Source organism: Rhipicephalus microplus, chromosome 1, assembly GCF_043290135.1.
Source record: "Rhipicephalus microplus isolate Deutch F79 chromosome 1, USDA_Rmic, whole genome shotgun sequence".
Lineage (NCBI taxonomy): Eukaryota > Metazoa > Arthropoda > Arachnida > Ixodida > Ixodidae > Rhipicephalus > Rhipicephalus microplus.
Genome location: NC_134700.1, coordinates 91,478,526 through 91,500,570, shown reverse-complemented (window position 1 = coordinate 91,500,570; position 22,045 = coordinate 91,478,526).

Genomic DNA, 22,045 nt, shown 5'->3' with positions numbered 1-22,045 from the left:
TAAAGCTGAAAGTGGGGAAGCTGGAGGTTTTTATTATATGACACATCATAATGAGGTTCTGATTGTTCACAGTTTTTTTAAATGCTTAGTTGAATGTTGTGCATCTCTTATATGCAGAATGTTGAAAGGAAAGCACACTACGACTTCTACGATGGACTGGGTGCTGACGATGCAGCGCACTCTTTATCACAACCTGAAAACAGCTGTTCCGGGCTCACGACCTCACTCAAAGGGTTGGAGCCGCGGTGGACGCTACTCATAGGGTGCACCAAATATCTTGTACATTTTAGGAACATTTCTCTGATGGGAAAGGCTTCATCTCAAGCTATGTGTCCTATATACCTCTTTATTTTTCCCATATGAGTATCAGTTTGCCATCAGCTTAACAGCAGTGCATGTAGAAAACTGTGTACAATGCATAAGGTTAGAGTTGTATGATAAACTGGAGATGGCATAGATGTCTCCAGCTTAAAAGGTTGATTCACTAATGGGTCATTTCACGCCAAACATCCCAGCTATTTTAGCGACCATCTCAAATCGATTCGAAAAAAATTGTGATAATTTACTGCATTGAAAACGAAACAGTAAAATATTTTCAAACGAAAAAAATCTTTTGTCACATAGTTGCCTTATGAACTTACCGAAATGTCGTTTTACTATTGTTTGTGCAAAATTTTATTTTAAAAGTACTGCTCCTTGCTTCTATACCAAAATTTGTCTACATGTTAGGTACAAGTTCATGTGTGGAGTGTTTGAAGCGCAGTAATATTAGTGCAATTTCACTGGCACATACGCCTCCAAGACTAACAAAGTGCTTGATACGGCTGGTTGGTGCTGTATGGTAGACAAAGAAAGAGCTTAACAGCGCAAACGACAAGAAGGAAAAGAATAGACGAAAACAGAGGCCTGAACAAACAACCAAAGTTTATTGCAAACCTACTGCAATATATAGAAAACAGAATCTGTGCATAACCATGCACCAAAAGCAGAATCGCACATACATGCACCATGCGGCGTACCTTATCAACAACCGGTCATTTAAATGGGCCCCAGATAACTAACTTCACAGCAGTTAGGAAAAATTGAGGGTACGCTAACACAGTAAGCACAAGTTGTTGAATGTGGAAGGCTTCACTAATCCTATGATGGCATTGATATTTATATCCCCCCATGATCAAACACTTTTCAAGAATTGGCTGACAACAAGATTTATTACAATGGTCTGCCGAGTGGCTAGGAAGAGAACCTTTTAGAGAGTTAGCTCCTCAACCGATCATTCATGCATCGCCCTGTTTGGCTATTGTAACCGTGCCCAAAAGTAAAAAATATCTTGTAGAGAATCGCTAAAACACATTCAACATGGCACGTAGCCTGTTTCTTAGTGCATGCTTCTTTCTTTGGTCCTTCGCTGTTGACCCTGTGACATAGCCCAGCGAGTTTATCGCGTGCACAGAACACAACTCTTACACCTATTTTGCCAGTGACTTTGGGAAACTTCGTTTACGTAGGGAATAACAGCCTTGCTAAAATGAGGCTTGTTGCGTTAGTTGTTGCTTTGTCTTTTATCAGGCACTCCTAGTGACGTTAGGAGAGTCTCGGCAATAGAAGTTAGCTCGGGATTAGAAAAGCCTGCTTGTTCAAGGCGGTGAACTTGGAGCGAGAACCTACACTCTATCTGGCGGTGACAAGAGCCAGTTAAAATTGCCTTTAGGCAGGAAAAAGCGATGCTTCACTTGACTAGCTTAGAATGGGTGGACGTAAAAAGGAGGTTCTTTCTTGAGCATGGCTCGTACCGCCAACATACATGATCAACAAAAAAAACATTTCTAATTCTAGACATCATAGCTTGTCGTCAGAAATAAACTCCGACATCATTTCTAGTATCTTCATTTCACGCCCAAAAACGTCAAATATCTCATCGGTGGTTCACCGAGGGTCAGATTGATCAATGCGGAAAAACACTAAAAAGTCGTCAAGGAAGCCCGACACTGTAACGGTACTCGTGTGATCAAAGTTAGCCATGAGACTTCTTTCATACCGCGCTAGTAAAAGGTCACAAAGAACCGGTTCTTAAATGAGCCAATGTGCACATCTGCACTGGTGAGATATTTGACATTTTTCGGCGTGAAATGAAGCAACTGTAATTAAAGTCGGAGTTTAATTCATGACGACAAGTTTAGATGTCTAGACTTGGAAATGCTTTTTTTTTATTGACCATGTGTAATGGCGGTACAAACCTTGCTCAAGGAAAAGCCTTCTTTTTACACCCACTCATTCTAAGCTAGTCAATTGAAGCATCACTTTTTCCTGCCTAAAGGCAATTCTAAGTGGCTCTTGTCACCACCAGATAGAGTGCAGTTTCTCGCTCTAAGTTCACCGCCTTCAACAAGCAGGCTTTTTTCAATCCCCTGCTAACTTCTATTGCCAACTCTCGAAACGTCACTAAAATTGCCTGATAAGACACTAAGCAACAGCTAACTCAACAAGCCTCATTCTAGCAAGGCTGTTATTCCCTACGTACACGAAGTTTCCTATAGGCTAAAGAAGGTCGCTGGAAAAATAGGTGTAAGAGTTGCGTTCTGCGCATGCGACAAGCTGGCCTATGTCGCGGGGTCAACCGCGAAGGACCTAATAAAGAAGCATGCACTGAGAAACACGCTATGTTTCATGTTAAATGTGTTTTAGCGATTCTCTTCAAGATATCATTTACTTGTGGACATTGACCAAACAGGGCGATGCATGAATGATCGATTGAGGAAGCACGCTAACCCTCTAAGAGGTTTACTTCCCAGCCACTTGGCAGACCATTTTATAAATCTTGTTGTCAGCCAATTCTCAACAAGTGTTTGATTACGGGGGATGTAGAAATCGGCGTGAGCACGAGATTAGTGAAGCCTTCTATATTCAACGACTTGTTGCTTCCTGTGTTAGCGTACCCTCAATTTTCCTTAACTGCTGTGAAGTTAGTTATCTGGGGTCCATTTATATGAACGGTTGTTGATAAGGTAGGCCGTACGGTGCATGTATGTGCGATTCTGCTTATGGTGCGTGGTTATGCGCAGATTGTTTTCTATATATTGCAGTCGGTTTGCAATAAACTTTGGTTATTTGTTCAAGGCTCTGTTCTCGTCTCTTCTTTCCCTTCTTGTCGTTTGCGCTGTTAAGCAATTTCTTTGTCTACCATGCCTTCAAGAACTTAGCCAAAATGTGTTATATTTGAATTTTTCTATTGTAATACTGCACTTTCTATGAATGTCTGAGTAATGAATACTAACTACACAAAAGGTATATTTTGAGGAAAATAATATTATGAGACCTCTTAAGCTGCTAAACATTACGAGAAAAGAATTACAAATTTCGCAGGATCGTCATTTTCGTCTATATTGATACGCGATTTGCACTGTCGAGTGGTCCAAATAAATAGGACCTTCAAACCTAAATCGAAAGAAAAAAGGTATTTTTTAATGCCAATTATTATCATTACATTTCTTTGTTTTAAGGAAGAAAATAAGTTTTGAACTTTCCCCATTGATGAAAATAGGGAATTTCAAGGAGGCAGCTGTCGTATGACCAAATGGGAAGATAGGCGCCAATGGGTATACTAAAAAAGTATTTTCTTCCTTAAAACAAAAAATATATTGATGGTATATGAAAAGAACTGTTTATTTGCTTTCGATTTATGTATAAAGGTAACTTTTAGTTGAGCCACCACATGGCGTAAATCGCACCTTAATATGAACAAAAATTACGATTTTGTAGAATTTATGATTTTTTCTCATAAAGTGTACCAGCTTGAGAGGTCTCAAATATTTTTTTCTCAAAATATACCTTGAGTGGAGTAAGTATTCACTACTCATATATTCATACAAACTGCAGTATTGCAATAAAAAATTGCAAACATAACACATTTTAGATAAACTCTTAGAAGCATATGTGTCAGTATAATTGCAATAATATTACTGGGCTTCAAACACCTTGCACAAGAACCTTTACTCAACATGTAGACCAAGTTTGGTGTAGAACATACTTTTAAACTAAATTTTTTCCCAAACAACACCCAAACGACATTCTGGAAAGTTCTATAGGCAACCACGTGACGAAACATTTTTTCTCTCCGAAATATTCTACCGTTTCACTGCTTTCAATACAGTAATTCAGCACAATATTTTTCTAGTGCATTTGAGATTGTCGCCAAAATGGGTGGGTGTTTGGCATTAAATCACTCTAACAGCATGTCATGAACACAGAAAAAGGTCCTATGCTTATTAAGCCATTTATTTACCCAGAAATATATTGAAAGTGCCTCCTCTGAGGCACTGTATAACACTGCTTTTTTCACAGTTCTAAGGCGGCTGCACGTGCTATTGTTGTTTGCATGTGCAGCAGCGGCATTCATATCTAGTAGAACTCACTGTTGGGATAGTTGGTGCATGTTTGCATTAAATATTAGTCAATTTTGCGCCAAAATGACGACCACACAAACAAAGAAAACACATAAACGGGATGGGCACTCATTTGCAATTGTTTATTTCTTGAGGAAACGGGCTGATATAAACCCACTTTTTGTCAATGCATGTGCAACCTACTCGGGCCGTCCCTTACCTAATCAAGCTGTAGGACACATAATCGCTAGATACTGTGCTTCCAGCTCATACATGATGAGTGAAGTTTGGCTAACGCAATCGATACCCCGTTTCTTTTATGAAAGCCCTTCGAAATTGCTCTTGGTGTGAATCCACATGAAGTGACATGCGCTTTTTACGGGCACCGTCATTATTCTTTGCCGTAAGGGCGTGTTCCCCCGCTCGATCATTAACGCGACGCCTCGTCGTCTGGCTAACATGTCTCTTTCTGCACGATAGGGGTATTTTGTAAACAGCTTCAGTGGCAGACTGCGTGAATGGCTGCGCATGCTTCTTTTTGAAGCCTTTCAGCTGCTCAGCATGATTTCCAGCGATGCACCGGCGCAACTTTGCTAGTTTGTTAGGGGCACGAACTTCATCAGTACTTCATGCCGACTTGCCACCTTTTTAAGGTTGTGTGTATGAATATATGGTATATTATGAATATATGGTACAAACAGCTGCTAGTGAGCACCGGTTCTGTCCATGTCTTTTCTTTGTGCGGTCGTGGTTTCGTCGCGAAATTCACTATTCAATTCAGGCATTCATGTCTATTGACAGCACGTATTTAATGTCTGTAACACAATATTACATGCTATTTTCGTATCCATATTTGCATGTTCAAGAGAACAGCAGCCGTGCCAATTGTGTCATTTGGATACAATTTCCTAATTTTGCACAAAACCATTATGAAATGCACAACCAGCCTCAATTATTTCTCAGTATTGTTAATTTTATCAACAAACATAACATTCATTATTCAACGTAAGTTTGCGCATCACCATCCAATTGATCGATGTGTGTAGTTTATTGTCCTAAAGCCACCACTTGATTATAAGACGCCTTAGGGGAGGGCTCCAGAAATTTGGCCGCCTGGGGTTCTTCTGCACCAAAATCCAAGCAAATGGGCCTACAGCGTCTTCGCCTGCATGAAAAATGCAGCTGAGTACCTTGGCGACTAAACCATCGAGACAGGGTCATCATCGTCCAATCTAATACAGATGCGCCAACCATAATTTTAACTTTTAATTGACTATATTATAATCTCACAGCAAAAGAAAGGAGTAGAACGGTTTGAAAGAAGTTTCTCCCCCCTTTCTATCACGTCCATAACGCTTTTTAAGTCGCTTTTGCCAGAGTACGCTTTCGCTCTGCGGAAAAGTGCTTTATGATTTGAAAGTGGCTACTAATACTCGCTGTCACAGGACACAAAATATTTTTTTCCTATATTACTCTGCCATGCAGATGTCATTCAATAACGAGTACTAGTATGAGTGCTGGACGTCTTTAAGGGGGATTTATGAGGTTTTCGCAGCCTTGAGCGATGATAAAAAAATCGTATGCCACTTTTTTCTTTTCGCCACCCCCTTTAGCTCCTCCTTTACGAATATCTGGAATTTCTGGGTCGCCTGTCAAACAATTTGACAAGCTCGGCAAACGCTATTGTGAGTTTTACCCCCGTATTTTAGAACGTCCCTTCACTAAATGCTTCACCTTGACTTGAGAAAGTTGATTCCAGCGCAGTCTCTAGGCAGAGCAAATCGCCCAGTATCAGGGATAATCTGCAGCGATTCTCAAGAAATGCAGCGTCACTTTTAGACAAGCAGTGGCGCTGTGCTCAGCTAGTTCAAGTGAAGGACGAGATTCGAGTCGAGGAGCGTTCGTAAATAGGGAGGTTAGCATTGTTTGCACCGTGGGACAGTTCAAGAGTGCTTTTATTGAAATAGCTGTGCTCTCGTGTATTTTGAATGAATTAGCGGATGTCACATAATTTCTACATATATTCTTTCCTTTTGTGTGATTCAGTCTAATTTGTTGTACTACTGTATATTTGGAGCCCAACCGCGGTAGTCTAGGGGCTATTGTACTCGGCTGCCGACCCCCAGGTCGCGGGATCGAATCACGGCTGTGGTGGCTGCACTTCAGATGGAGGCAGAAACGCTGTAGGCCCGTGTGCTCAGATTTGGGTGCACGTTAAAGAACCCCAGGTGGTCAAAATTTTCGGAGCCCTCCACTACGAAGTTTCTCATAACCATATGGTGGTTTTGGGAGGTTAAACTGCACATATCAATCAATGCTGTAAATTTGGAATTTCAGGCTTCAAAATGCTGCGTTTGTTTTTCCTGAAACCTGCTCCAATTTTAAATTTTCTCCCTCGAAAACCGAGATATGATGCTCCAAAATATTGCTCCAGATGAGAGCTTGGCTTCTCCACCTCTGCTAGCTGTAAGTGGTTACTCTTTCACCCTGCTTTTGTGTGTCCATTTTATGTTCTTTGATGTCGCATTGTTTCAGGGGGACATATTATGTGATGTGCTTGATATTTTACATCTTTAAATCAATTATTCTGCATGGTGAGTATCTAGTGACACTGTCAAGCTATTGTAATTTTGCCTATTGTTTTCACTCCTGTATTATTCTTTCTCCAGTATTCTGAATGTCTGAACACACAAAGGTTATTGTGAAATGAAAATGCCATTTTAAGACTGTTTTGCCATTACATTCATTAGAATAGCACTAGCCTTGCATAATATGCATAAGGCATGCCACAACACATGCAAACTGTGGCGTATCAATGTGGCAATTGTAGTGTGCATTGACATATTATTTCAGTATATTGGAGAAATAAGGCATGCTACATTACACTACTCTTCCTGCTGTTTGTATGCTTCACTGCACTGTGCTTTTGTGCTGGATTGAAGCATGTTAAAATTAGTTTTTCATTTTTAAGTGCAAATCAAGGCTCTTCTGTTGTACTTTGATATGCATGCATTGGTCGTTAGAGCTCAATGCCGTACCATTGACGTCTAATTTCTGGTCTTCTTTTGTAGCAAATGGTGTTCGACTCTGCAGAATTGAAAAAGGTTTTTGATTGAGGTACAATTTGTCTCTGAAGCCTGTATGTGCTCTGTGTCTAATAAAATAAAGCTTGATTTCATTTACCCGTAACGTCACAGGCCACACCTGGACCAATACGCAGGAAAATCTGGGCAGCGATCACTTCATCATACGAACCGAACTACCCAACGCATCAGCCCCACCCCGTACATTCACGCTGACGGACTGGGATGCCTTCCGCACCCTCCGCAAAAACAACACAAAGGAATACAACACATTCATCGAACTACTCACCTCACTTCAGGAAGACATAGCCAAAACAACGAAAACAATACAAACAGAACTCGAGGTCCCGAGAATGGACCCACACCTCGCACATTTGCTCGAGGCAAAAGCGTCAATACTCGCGCGCTGGAAAACACAACGACTAAACAGACGCTTACGAAAACGTCTATCAATACTGAACCAAGACATTGCCAAATATTGCACGGAGCTCACACGACTCCAATGGCATGAACTCTGCTCGGCGGTCGACGGCCGCATGCGAACTGGGGGTAAATGGAACCTCCTAAAATACATGCTGGACGACTGCGAAACAAAAAACAACCAGAGTCATGCCATAGACCGGCTCCTACACTCGCACAAAAAGATGGGAGGAACAAACTCATCCTTTCTTGAAGAAATCTCCAAACGTCACCTCCCCTTAAACACAGCACAACCCACCGACTACCCAGAAATAGAATGCGAAACGATACCCGAACTCGACGAACCCTTCACGGAGTCAGAAATTCGGGAGGCATTACACAACCTCAACAGCAGATCAGCCCCCGGTCCTGACAAGGTAACCAACCGCCTGTTGCGAAATTTAGACGACCAAGCCATCACACTACTCACAAAAGACATTAATTACATGTGGGAAACTGGCCAGGTACCTGAACAATGGCGCACGGCCACGGTAATCCTTCTCTCAAAGCCAGGTAAACCACTCAACTTCGACAATCTACGCCCGATTTCCCTAACCTCATGCATAGGAAAAGCAGCTGAACATGTCATCCTAAATCGTGTATCGCGCTACATAGAGGATCACGAACTCTTTCCGTTCAACATGGTCGGGTTCCGTCCGCACCTTTCAACACAAGACGTCATGCTATTACTAAAGAAACAGATCTTCGACTCAAAAACGAGAGATGTTCGTGGCATTCTCGCCCTAGACCTCACTAAAGCATTCGACAGCGTCTCACACCGCTTTATACTGGAATCCATTGCTAGCCTTGGTCTCGGTAAAAGATTCCAGGCGTACATTCGTTCTTTTCTGCAAAATCGAACAGCTCAGCTGCATTTATCGCAACTTACATCCGATACTTACACATTAGGTTCCAACGGGACACCACAAGGGGCAGTCATTTCTCCACTCCTTTTTAACATAGTAATGAAGGGACTATCTGACAAACTCCGCGACATCCCAAACATAAACCATGCTATATACGCAGATGACATCACCATCTGGTGCCCAGGAGGCTCATTGGCGGAGTTGGAGCAAGCCCTTCAAACTGCTCTCGATACCACAGAAGCCTACTTAAAAAACACTGGACTTCGTTTGTCGCCCACAAAATCAGAGTTGCTACTGTACCGGCAATCTCGCCAAGGCGTTCGTAACTTAACACCCTCAGGTGATCTACCCATAGCGCTACACGCCAAAGATGGGCAGCGAATACCCCGAGTGGACTCCATACGCATTCTCGGCCTCCTCGTCGAGGCCACTGGCTGTCATGCAAGAACAATTAAACATATCACAGCAAAAACAGAGAACATGCTCCGACTCATTCAGCGAGTCTCGGGTCGTAGACGAGGCCTTGGAGAGGCCAACCTTCTGCGCATATACCACGCGTTCCTAATGAGTCACATCAATTACGTCGCCTCTGCCCACAACTGGACGAAGGTAGAAAAGACGAAACTAAACACACTCATGCGCAAAAGCATTAAACAAGTCCTTGGTTTGCCTCAAAACACGAGCACTTCCCGTCTCGACCAACTAGGCATGCACAACGGCATCGATGAAGTGATCGAGGCCCAGACCACGGCCCAAGTGATCCGCCTCTCCTCCTCCAAGGCAGGCCGCCGACTTCTAAGCGAGGCCGGCATGTCCCCACACCCCTGCCTTGAACGCGCAGTAACCCTCCCCAGAGTTGTCCGAGCTACTTACATGGTAACCCCATTTCCGCGAAATGTCCACCCACAACACAACGAAGGCAGACGGCTGGCCCGCGCTCGCGCGATCCTAAACCGTACCGCCGCGAATCGCAACTCTACCGCATTCGTCGACGCAGCGCAATACGGTAACTCCTCCTCTTTCGCACTCGCGGTAGTAGATGGCGACGGAGCCCTACGCTCAGCCGCCTCGGTTAGGCTATCAACAAGCGCCATAGCCGAACAAGTTGCTATAGCTTTAGCGATGACCGACCCCTCACTCACTAATGTCTTCACAGACTCTCGCGCCGCCATTCGGGCTTACGAAACCGGCAACATCGCTCCAGAAGCAGCCCGCATTTTACAAACACGGAAATATACGGGCTCGCACTACCTCTCTTGGTTCCCTGCCCACATGGGCAAAGACGTTCACCCACAACAACCCAACCTCAACGAAATGGCTCATGATCGAGCACGAGAACTGACCCGCCGTGACGATCAATCAGCCACCGAAGAGCTGGGCCCAGACGTGCAGTTTAATGACCCACTACTCACCTTCCATGAAATTACCTCCCACTACCGACACAACAGAAGCCGATACCCTTTACCCCATTCAAAACTAGAACGCGCGCAAGAAGTAGCCTTTAGAATGTTACAAACGAGATCGTACCCATCACGGGGCCGACTCAGCCATTATAACTCAGACATAAATTCACAGTGCCCAGATTGCACAGAAGTGTACTGTTCACTCGCGCACATGCTCTGGCAATGTCCCGCGTTACCTCAGGGACCTCTCACCAGTGAGTCCGACTGGGAGGAGGCACTCAGGAGCCCCAATCTCCGAAACCAACTTAAGGCAGTCCAGAGGGCCCAAGAACTGGCGGAACGCCACCACGTTCCCGCCCCGACTCGGGCGTCGCCTACGGTAGCGGCTGCTAGGATGTCCCACGTGGGCACCCTGGTGGCTTAAACTCCTCAGGACCATATATTAAAGTTCTTGACTGACTGACTGAATTGATTTCATTTTGCACTATGACCTGACTTTGTGAATGTTGTGTTATGTGTGACAGCTCATTTTGAGTGATCCCTTCGCATTCAGCTAGGATTACATGTTATATGTGAGAGCCTTATGTGCCGTGCTTCATATATGCACCATAAAAGCTGTGCTAGGGCCAGGATTACCACACTGTGGCAGGAGCATCTACAATAGGACATCTGCACATGAATGGTAAAGGGTAAGCTTTCACGTGCTTCCACAGGGGTCTACTGGAAAGGGGTAACACTCGAATTGTGGTATTTTTCGCATGGGTGTTGGGGCATTATTCAGCATGAACACCCCCACACCCTTTTTGCTGTTTAAACGAATTACACCCCTACACTACTTTTGTTTTTCAAGGGTGTTAAGGTGTCATAGCAATATTACACCCTTACGCCCTTAAGATTATTTGGGTGTACATTCGCTTTTACACCCTCACTCCCTTAAGGCAACTTGGGTGTACATTTGCTTTTACACCCTAAAAATGTTTGTGCCATAGGGTGTAAATTCGGAAATCCGCCCACGGTAATAGGTGTAGTCCAGCTTGCTACACCCATTTCGTGGGGTGTAGAGCTGCGAGTTATAGACACTATAAAACACCTATATGGGTGTAATTTGGTTTACAGTGTAGGCGTATGTTGCCATCCTCCCGATTCTAAACCATCATTTATAGATCACCTTCACAGCAGCACCACATTAGCTATTGAGAAATAGCGCAAAAATAAGGTCTATCTGTTTGGGGACTTCAATTTACCACAAATTGACTGGATCGATTGTTCATCCACCTCAAAAGTGTCTCGACTTTGTGAATTTTGCCCTTGATTTTAATTTCGCTCAAATAGTCAACCAGCCAACACGGGGCAATAATATTTTGGATTTATTACTTACCTCAGATCCTGATAATATAGGTGAAATCTCTTGCCTTGGAGGGTTTAGTGACCATAAGCTCGTTCAATTATCAATAAACATTCCTCTCAAAGTTGCGGGTAAAACTACAAAAATGATTAGAGGCTACATTAAGGCCAATTATAGTTGTATGAATTCTGACTTGGAAGAATTCTATCACAGCACATTCTTGCCCTCATTGTCAAGTCGTACCGTCGATGAAAATTGGTCATTGTTTAAAGAAAAGATTACTTTATTAATCGAGAAATACGTCTCTGAAATTGCCATATCTAATGATAAGAGAAACCCATGGTTTGACAAATATTTGCGAATTTTGAGATATAGAAAAAAAGGCTGTACAGGAACGCGATGCACGCCTGTAGTGCCTCTGCTTGGAATTCATATAAGAAATGTCTTAAAAGTTATACTTCTCCGTTATTCACCGCTAAAGACAAGTATTTTAACCATGACCTACCATCATTATTAAAAAGCAATCCCAGAAAATTTTGGCAACAATTATCACCTGCTTCTGCTGTAACAGATATTACTTTGAAAGGCAAAAATCAATTACCTCTCTCAAGGGACCAGTGTGCAATTGCATTTAACACAGTTTTTCTTGTGTTTTTACACGGGAAGATCATTCTAGCATTCCTGAGTTTCCGGAACTTGATTACCCTTTTATGGCACATGTAGATATTAATATTGAAGGCATCACTAAGCTAATCAACAACCTCAAAGTTTTTACTTCTAGTGGTCTAGATACTATCAATTAAAAGATACTAAAAATACAATTCCCACGTCCTCTCAAATATTATTTCACATTTTCAGACAGTCTTTGTGTACCGGTCAGCTTCCTAGGGACTGGAAAGTCGCAAACGCTATTCCCATATTCAAAGCAGGATGTAAAGGTCAGGTTGATAATTATCGTCCCATCTCGTTAACCTCCATCAGCTGTAAATTACTTGAACATATCGTTGCTTCTCACATTTACTGTCATCTTGAATCAAACAATGTTTTTAGTTCCACCCTACATGGCTTTAGGAAAGGTTTCTCTAGCGATACACAACTACTTGAATTCACGACAGATCTACAGACTAACTTGGTTATGAACACACGGACAGATTGCGCCTTCCTCGATTTTTCGAAGGCATTCGACCGTGTCGCCCATTGTCGTCTGATTTCCAAATTGTCTTCTCTTAAATTGGACTCCTTAACGCTATCATGGCTTCGAAATTTTCCTTCATTTCGTGAACAGCTAGCATTTGCAAATGATTCTCATTCAGATATCGCAGAAGTCACTTCAGGAGTGCTGCAAGGTAGCGTCCTTGGCCCTCTACTCTTTTTAATCTTCATCAACGATCTGCCGTCTAACATTTCATCCCCTATACGCCTGTTTACAGACGACTATGTCATTTATCGAACCATAACATCTTCCTCTGATCATGAGGCCCTTCAAGGTGACTTAGACCTCGTTTGCAGTTGGTGTAATAAGTGGTTAGTGAGCTTGAACACTTCAAAATGTAAAATAATGTCGGTTTCCCGAAAAACCTGCATTTCCACTTTTTCATACAAAATTAAAAATAGTGAAGTATCTCGAACCACATCATACAAATATCTAGGGGTTATTATTGACTCTAAACTTTCATGGTCTTCCCACATAACTTCCAGTTGTTCCAGGGCATCCAAAACAATAGGTTATTTACGTTGAAATCTCCATTACTCCACATCGAGTGTCCGCAAAATAGCCTTTTTAACATTCGTACATCCACAGTTAGAATATGCCTCACCAGTTTGGTCCCCTTATCAAAACTATTTAATACAGATGATCGAAGCCAATCAAAACAGAGCAGCCCGCTTCATCACTCAGAACTACCAATGTCACAGCATTGCATCTCAAATTAAACGCGAGATCGGTTTACAGCCATTGGATATCCGCCGCGAGATAGCCCTCCTTGTGTTGTTTCACAAGTACATTATAGCAGAAATTCATGCGCTTTCCCTCTACACACACCGCATCGCATGTCTGCACGCATGCGAAATCATCGCAGCTTTAAGCGTATTTTTGGCAGAACACGCGCGTTCAACTTATCTGCTTTGCCACAGGCAATTTCACTGTGGAATGATCTTCCCGACGAGATAGTTTCAGTCACTAACAACAACGCGTTCCGCGAGAAACTACTCTCTCCCTACATCTAGCTTCATTTTATAGACATTTGTATGGAGGAGCATATACTTAGTGACTGTATTTTTCTTGTTCTATTACTGTTATTAGTGTCGCTGTTATGTTGCATTTATTTTTATATTTGAACTGTATACGTTCTCATTTTTCTTTCTTTTTTTCTGTAAGCCCACCTTACCCTATGCTTTAACGAGAGCCTGTAAGGTATGTTAAATAAATAAATAAATATCGTGTGCTACAAAAAACGTCACCAGTGAATGACCTCATCGAGCCACTGGAACCACCTTTTGACCAACGTCGTCATGGCCAGAAAATTGTCCACGTCTCGAGGCTTGAGCCCTGCTACGACCCTCCCGTGTTTACTTGTCCGTAGGTCGCCAGGATGGCTCCTTATTTCGTGGGGAGTAATTGTAATGAACCTGTATAACGGACGCTCTGCTGGTAATGAAGAAGACGAGGAGGATCGGTGGCTGCAGTAGTAACTCGCGCACGCCGCTCGCCATTAGCCAGACCTACCTGAAAAAGCACATTTTGCCAAGCTGCATCTGAACCTTTCTCGACGTACAACACCTCTATTTTAATATATACATTTGGTACCAAACAGTGCCACAGAAGGCACCACATAACATTTGAAAAAGAAACCGAAACTCAAACAAAACAGCTCAACACCATCCCTTCCCTCTCTTGCAAAAAAGGAATACACTCGTAAGAAAATACGACAGAACAGAATACACCTGACAGAACATCGAAGGATACACTTAGTACAGAAACACTCAGTACAAGTACACCTAGCACATGAACAAGAAATTAACTTTCATATCGATCTAAAACATAGTCCGCGAAGCGGTGGGGTCGATTCAGCTTCCTACGAGGGCGGCGCGTTTGCGGCCGGCTCGGTGATTTCACTTCACGGTCAAGAGGTAGAGAAGGCGCTGGGCCAGACTCTTCACTTACGGCCGTGGTTTCATTACATGAAGTAGCAGCAAGACTTTCCAAAGGAATTTCAACCTACTGGAAGGTGCTCCCCCTTGAGGACGAAATGTCTAATGATGGAAGCCACATACAATAATCTAACGAGTACTGTGAGGGGTTGTAAGAGTAGTGATCAGAATTTCGAGGTGTTAAAGCCGAATTCATATAGGAAACAACAATCCGAGAAGAGTTTCATATGTTGTCATCACTCAGCCGAAAAGAAGTTGGGCTAACCTGTTCCGAGACTTTGTACTGACTCCATACTTGGGACATTTTCCTGGGACATGAACTTTGACTGAGTCACCGACTCAGACGTTTCGGGGCTTAGCACCACGATGATCGTCAACATACTGCTTCATTGTGGGTCTTTCCGACCCTTTTCCCCACCTCTGTACAGGGTAGCAAACCGGTCCTTCTAGGTTAGCCTCCTTGTCTCTTTCTTTTCTTCATTTCTCTCTCTCGTGGTCTGAAGTTGCTGACTCAGAGGAACTGAAGTGTTGCGATGTAAGGAAACTACGTCTAGAGCAACTTGAGGTTGCCTGCTGTGAAGAAGTTGAGCAGGAGACACTCCTGAGGTGCCCGGTGGAGAAAACCCGTGTGAAGCCAAGCATTCAGTCATTACTTGATCGAGGTGACGATATTCATACTGTGCAATCTAAATGTGTTCTTTCAGAATGCGATTTAATCGCTCGATTTGCTCATTCAATTGTGGTAAAAGACAGATGAATTCAAATGATGAATGCGATGTTGCAAAAAAAAGTCTCGAACTGGACACACTGAGTGTAGCATCAGGAAAACCTTCCCTGCTGAAAATGGAAGACAGAAACTCAATAACAACTTCAGAAGGTACAATATGGGTGTAACAACTCTCAGGCCACTTGGAGTCATAGTCAATGAGAGAAACAATGAAGCGAGCATTTTGCGCAACATTATGCATAGAACCAAGGATGTTCATACCAAGCATTTGCCAAGGCCGATCAGGCCACAGAACAGGCTGCAGGAGAGCAAATTAAGGTTCGGCTGACTTGTCAGCGACGTGGCATACGTGGCAGTTGTAGACTGCCTGTTCAACCTGATTGTCCACGGCAGTTCACCAGTACCTGTCACGAAGGTTCTGTTTAGTGCGAACGATGCTTGGGTGCAATTCGTGGGCAAGCTGAATGAACTTGTGCCGAAAAGAAGCCGGTGAAATTACCCACTCACCACGAAAAAGCAAGTCTCCAAAACAAGACAGTTTCTCTCTTACACTATAATAAGGCAAAAAGTCCGTTGAAAGAGCACTTTCGGAAGGCCATTCTTCATGTACATATGCTAGAACTTGAGACAAGCCTGAAACTCAGCTTTGGTAATGCAAAAAGTAACCAAGGAAACAATTTCTTCCTCCCGCTCTTCAGTAACCGATAGCCGGAAAGGGAGAGGCGACGAGGGATCTGCAATGACATTATTGTCACCCTTACAATACTACACACTGAATTTGTAGTACATGAGTCTAGAACACCACTTAGAAATGCGAAGGAGGTGGCGTCCTTCAGAGCCTGCACATCAGAGCCTTCAGAGCTTGATGATCTGTGCGCAATGTGAAGTGTCGACCCCACAAATAAACATGCCATTTCTCACAAGCAAAAAGATATGCGAACGCTTTACGCTCTCCAGTAAAATACCTGCGCTCAGAAGGGGACAATGTGCGAGAGGCAAACGCAATGGTGATCAGTTGATCACCCAATTGTTGTTGAAACACTGCTCCTATTACAACATAAGACGCATTCGTTGTGATGACGATAGGTAGCTTCTCATTGAAAATACTGACAACTGGCTCCGATGCCATGATTGTCTTGATTCTACTAAAGCTCTGTTTAGCTTCAGCTGACCAGGTAAAAGACTGTTTTTGCTGAAAAGTGGTTCAACCACATCTGCATAAATTGTCACAAACTTTGCATAGTAACCAACAACACCAAGAAAGGACTGCAACGACTTGGAATTAGTAGAACGTGGTGCTTCCACGTAGCCTCATATTTTGAATCAGCAGGAGTTGAGCCGCGGGAACTGATCTTGTGACCTAAAAATTGCAATTCACTCACAGAAAAAATTACGCTGGTTATAAAGCCACATTCTCTGATGCGGGTAAGAACTGCATGCAAGTTTGCACTGTGATGTTCGCGATTTCTACCCCATACTACTATGTCATCCAAGTAGCACAGTACACCTTTGCGACATTTAGGAATTACAGACATCATTTTTTAAAACAGAGCAGGCGCAGCTGCGAGCCCAAAGCACACGCAGCGATATCAAAACAGCCCATCATGCGAAACAAATCTGGTTACGTCTCTACTGGACACGGAAATTTGAACTTGATAATGCGCGGACGCAATGTCCAACTTAGAAAAGCATACGGCTCCACACAGCAGCTGAAGAAGCTCTTCCATGTGTGAAAGCGGGAACCCGTCGGTGACGATTGCCTTGCTTGGTTCACGTATGTTCATGCGCAGGCGACGGGAGTGATCTTTTTTTTAACGACAACTGGAGACACCCAGTCTAAAGTGCTCACAGGCTCGATGATTCCACTGGCTTGAAGACGGGCCAGTTCTGAAGAAACTTGCTCACGCAGCAGAAGTGGAAGGGGACGAAGCTTGGCACGAACTGGACACACATCAGCTCCACGGACCACTTTATGCTCGAAGCCGCGCAGACAATCCAGTTCACTACTGAACAGTTGACGAAATTCACTGGGTGCTTTGGTCGGAAGCTCTGGTTGCGCACCGACTTGGGCACACGCCATGGAAGTACTTAGATTGTTTATGTGTAATGCCTGCGTAGCATCACGACCCAGTAAGGAACTGCCGTTTGCAGTGACGCAGAAAGTGACAGAAGCAGTACGACTGCAGTACCTGACTTGTGCTGTGAAAGATCCAAAATTATCAAGTGTTTCTTTAGAATACGTCTGCAGAACGATGCGCGAAGGGGAAAGCCTAACGCCTGTAAACTGTCTATAAAACTCAGCGGCGTCACTTAACGAGACGGATGCACCAGTGCCACTAGAAAAATTGGGGGAATATTGCCCACTGTGGCGACAACGATAGGCTGAGATGTTGTGGGCCGACAAGACGTATTGAAAGCAATAACCATATTTACTTGGTTGTTACACCAAGCCGGCAAAGCAGCTGCATCCTATTGTTAGGCCGAATTGCATGATGATGTTTCATGTTTTGCGGCTCAAGGGCCATTTCATGGCCACAGAGCGTCAGTTCACGTTACAAGAGATATAGACAATGATTGTGATAAGCAGCGGTATATAGGCCATAAAATTCCTCGCGCTAAGGCGGGTAAAAACATAAAAGTAATAAAATCATGACCATGCCTTGATATGTGTGTGGTGTTAATGGATGACAAAATTTTGTTGTAATAAAAACGATGCTGAACATGTGTGGCATTAGCACAAGTGCCTCACTCGTTCACAAGCTTGCGTCCAAGGGCTATGAGGCAAGTGCTTTGTTGAGTGTAGCCACCGTAGCGGAGACCTCTCTGAAGAGGTCGTGCTACTGAATTCTCGGGTATAAGATATGAAAAGTACGAAATTCTTTTAAAAACGCTAACAATGATTTATGACTAAAAAGTGGTTCCCTACCGACGAACATTGCAGGATGTAGTGGTATCTGTTTCGATAGGGTAATGAGAAGTGTAACCTTCTTAGCTTGCCTAACTTTTTGCCCTGTATTAGAATGTCAAGTACGGTGAGTGCTTCTCAATATCTCTCACACAAATGTGGATCATCCCCAGACAAAATAAATGAATATGTAGTGTATGTATGTCCAATTGTTAACCTTGTGAGTATTATTTCTGTGTGGCGTAATTTTTATACTGGTGGCCAATGACCAAGTTGCGGCTTGATGACATGCAATTTCTTACCTGTGTGTGTGTGTCCCATGTGCTTTGTCAATAATCCCTAAGCTTTCGCTTTAGAAAGGCCTTCAAGTCGAGTGCAGGAACTGGTATCGATGTAACGCTAGCTGTTTTGTTCGCAGATTGAGCTAGCTGGTGCAGCAGAACGTTGCCTTGTATTTCGCGGTGTACAGGCACCCAACAGACTACAACATGCTGCTTGGATTAATACACTGCGCATAGGAATGAATAAAGTGAAACAATGACAGGGTTTTTGTGCTTTTTAAGTGTTTTCAGAACTTTTACTACGCTAAGGGAATCTTTATATATTATTGCCTTCTGTAGTTTTATTTGTTTAATGTGTTTAACGGCCGCAAGTATGGCATAAGCTTCGCCTGTGGAAATGCTTGTATCAGAGTGTGGAACGTCAGCTTCCGAAAAGGATGGGCCGACGGCTGCGTACGAGACAGAAGTGTTAAACTTTGAAGCATCCGTAAAGAACTCAGGACATATGCATTTATGTTGTAGTTCAAGGAAGTATGCCTGGATAAGTGTGATTGGTGCATACTTTGTAACCTTCAAAAAAGACACGTCGCAATCTATCGCCTGCCACTGCGACGGTGGCAGGCATACTACGGGAGCCGTCAAGCGGTCTTCGAGTGGCACACCGGTTTCCTTCGCTAGGCCCCTTATATGGAGTGAGTAGGGCTGTCTTATATAAGGCCGTTTTTCAAACACAGCAAGGCTTGACATGTCATTGATTGTGGAATGTGATGGGTGATCTTTGTCTGTGTTTATATTAAGATAATATTTAAAATACATGTAACATCTCTGTAGGTGGAGCGACCATTCGTTTGATTCCACGTACAGGCACTCTATGGGGCTTGTGCGAAAAGCACCCGTAGAGAGCCGGATGCCTGGATGATGAACAGGATCAAGCATTATAAGGGCTGTAGGTGTCGCGGACTGATGTGATATTGCCCCATAGTCTAGGCGGTACGTACGAGGCTTTTATACAAATTCATTAAACACTTCTTGTCGCTTCCCCACGTAGTGCGAGACATCACTTTTAGAACGTTCATAGCTTTTATGCGCTTGTTTTTTTAATATCTGATGTGTGGTTGAAGGTTAGCTTGGTGTCCAAGATTAGGCCTAAGAATTTGTGTTTGGTATTAACGGAAAGACGTTGCCCATGCAGTTGAATATCGGGTTCGGGATGAATACCTCTCTTTCTGGAGAACAAGACACAGGTGCTTTTCTGTGCATTCAGCCGAAACCCATTTTCTTCAGCCCAATTGGACACCTTGTTTAAACCAAGCTGAACCTGCCGCTCACACATGGCCAGATTACAAGACTTAAAACCGAACTGAACGTCGTTGACATATGTGGAGTAAAAGACATTTCGAGTGATAGACAAGCGTGAATAATTCATTTTCATAATAAAAACTGTGCAACTAAGTACAGCACCTGGCGGCACGCCTGTTTCTTGAACAAATGTTTGAGAAAAACGCTGCCTACTTGAACTCGGAATATCCGATTTGACAAGTAACTTTCGATTATGTTTAACATTCTTCAGCGCACGCCAAGGTGGCACAGATCTCTTAATATTCGAAAGCGCCATGTCATATCGTAAGCCTTCTCGATATCGAGGAACACAGAGAGAAAATATTGTTTATAGACGAAAGCGTCTCTGATCTGTGCCTCGACACGAACAATGTGGTCTGTGGTGGATCTGCCCTCTCAAAATCTAAACTGAAATGGGTGGAGCAAATTGTTTCAAGGAAATGTACAAGCCGGCAATTTATCATTTTTTCGAAGACTTCGCACAAGCAGCTTGTAAGTGCAATAGGCCTATAGCTCTAAGCTGAAGCAGGGTCTTTGCCCTCTTTCAATATGGGAATAATAATAGCCTCTTTCCAAGAACAAGGAATAGTACTAGAAAACCAGATAGTATTGAACAAACAAAGTCCCACAGGTAAGTGTGCTAGGGCCACTTTTGTTTTTAATTTATGTTAATGATTTAGCTTCTCTTATTCCTGAAAATGTGTCTGTGCGTTTGTTCGTGGATGATTGCGTCATTTTTAAGCAAATTTTCTCACCGTGTAATCATGTGGCTTTACAAGATGCACTTATCGCTATCGATAACTGGTGTGAGAACGGGGGCATGCAGTTAAACACTAACAAAACTGTGCTTCTGCGCATCACCAGGAAGCTAAGCCCTAGTCAATTCCACTATACTCAGAGAGGCACTAACATAAATAATGTAGACAAATATAAGTACTTGGGCGTCAAACTCTCAAGCAAATCAACTTGGTCGACCCACATAACTAACATTACCACTTCTGCATTACGTAAGCTATGGTTTCTAAAAAGAAAACTAGCATCTGCACCCTCGCGTACTAAAATTCTGGCCTATAATGCCTGTGTTCGTTCTAAGCTTGAGTATGCTTCTATTATCTGGGATTCGCATACCAAGAAAGATATTATGAATCTGGAACGTATTAACACAAAGGCTCTAAGGTTTATTTTGGCAAATATCGTAGGTTTGATTCCCCGACCACCTTAATGCAATTAAACGACATTTCTACTTTAGAAGCTCGGAGAAAGTTTAGTCGTCTTTCGTTTCTTTACAATTGTTTGTGTGGTATTGTGAAAATTGATCTCCCTGACTGTGTTAAACCGCTCTCAGTACGACGTACTCGTCATGGTCATGAACATGCTCTAACCCCAATTTTTGCCCGATGAAATGCTTTTAAATATAGTTTTTTTGCTAAAACTGTCGATGACTGGAATTGTTTGCCGTGTGACATCTTTCATTCTAATAAGTTTCTTGGTGACCTTGAGCGTCCCCTTCTTTCTTAACCTTTTGTTTCTTTTGTATTGTTGTCTGTTGTTTTTTTCAATTACGGTTTGATGTATCCACTCCTGCTTGGGCCAGCACATCGGCCTGCAGTATTGTGAAATAAAATAAATAAATAAGTAAGGTTTTTTGTGTTTCGATTGGTAGGTTTTTTAACATTTCATTTGCCACATGGTGAGAACCTGGAGCACAAGTACTGCAGTAGTTTAAATATATTTGGAGCTCAGCTAAACTGAGAGCTTGGTTATATGCCTCGTATCTAGTGCATCTGTGTTCGAGTTTCTGCTTTTCTATTCTTTTTCTGTATTTTTGGAAAGTGTCAGTACAGTGGACGAGCTGGACACCCGTTCGAAGTGTGAAGCAAGGAAGTTTGCCTGATCTTCAAAGGTAACACCCTGTGTGTTTACGAGTACAAGTGTGTGTAGTTGTTTTCCTGCTACCCTACCAACCATGTTCCCGAGTTTAGATTCCTATGTGTATGAATTGATTTCTGACAAAAACTTCTGCCAGCTTTATCTTCTGGCTTGCCGACACGTTCTCCTGCCTTGAGACTTTAGTTTCTTGATGGTGTCAAGTTTTTCGGCTGTCGG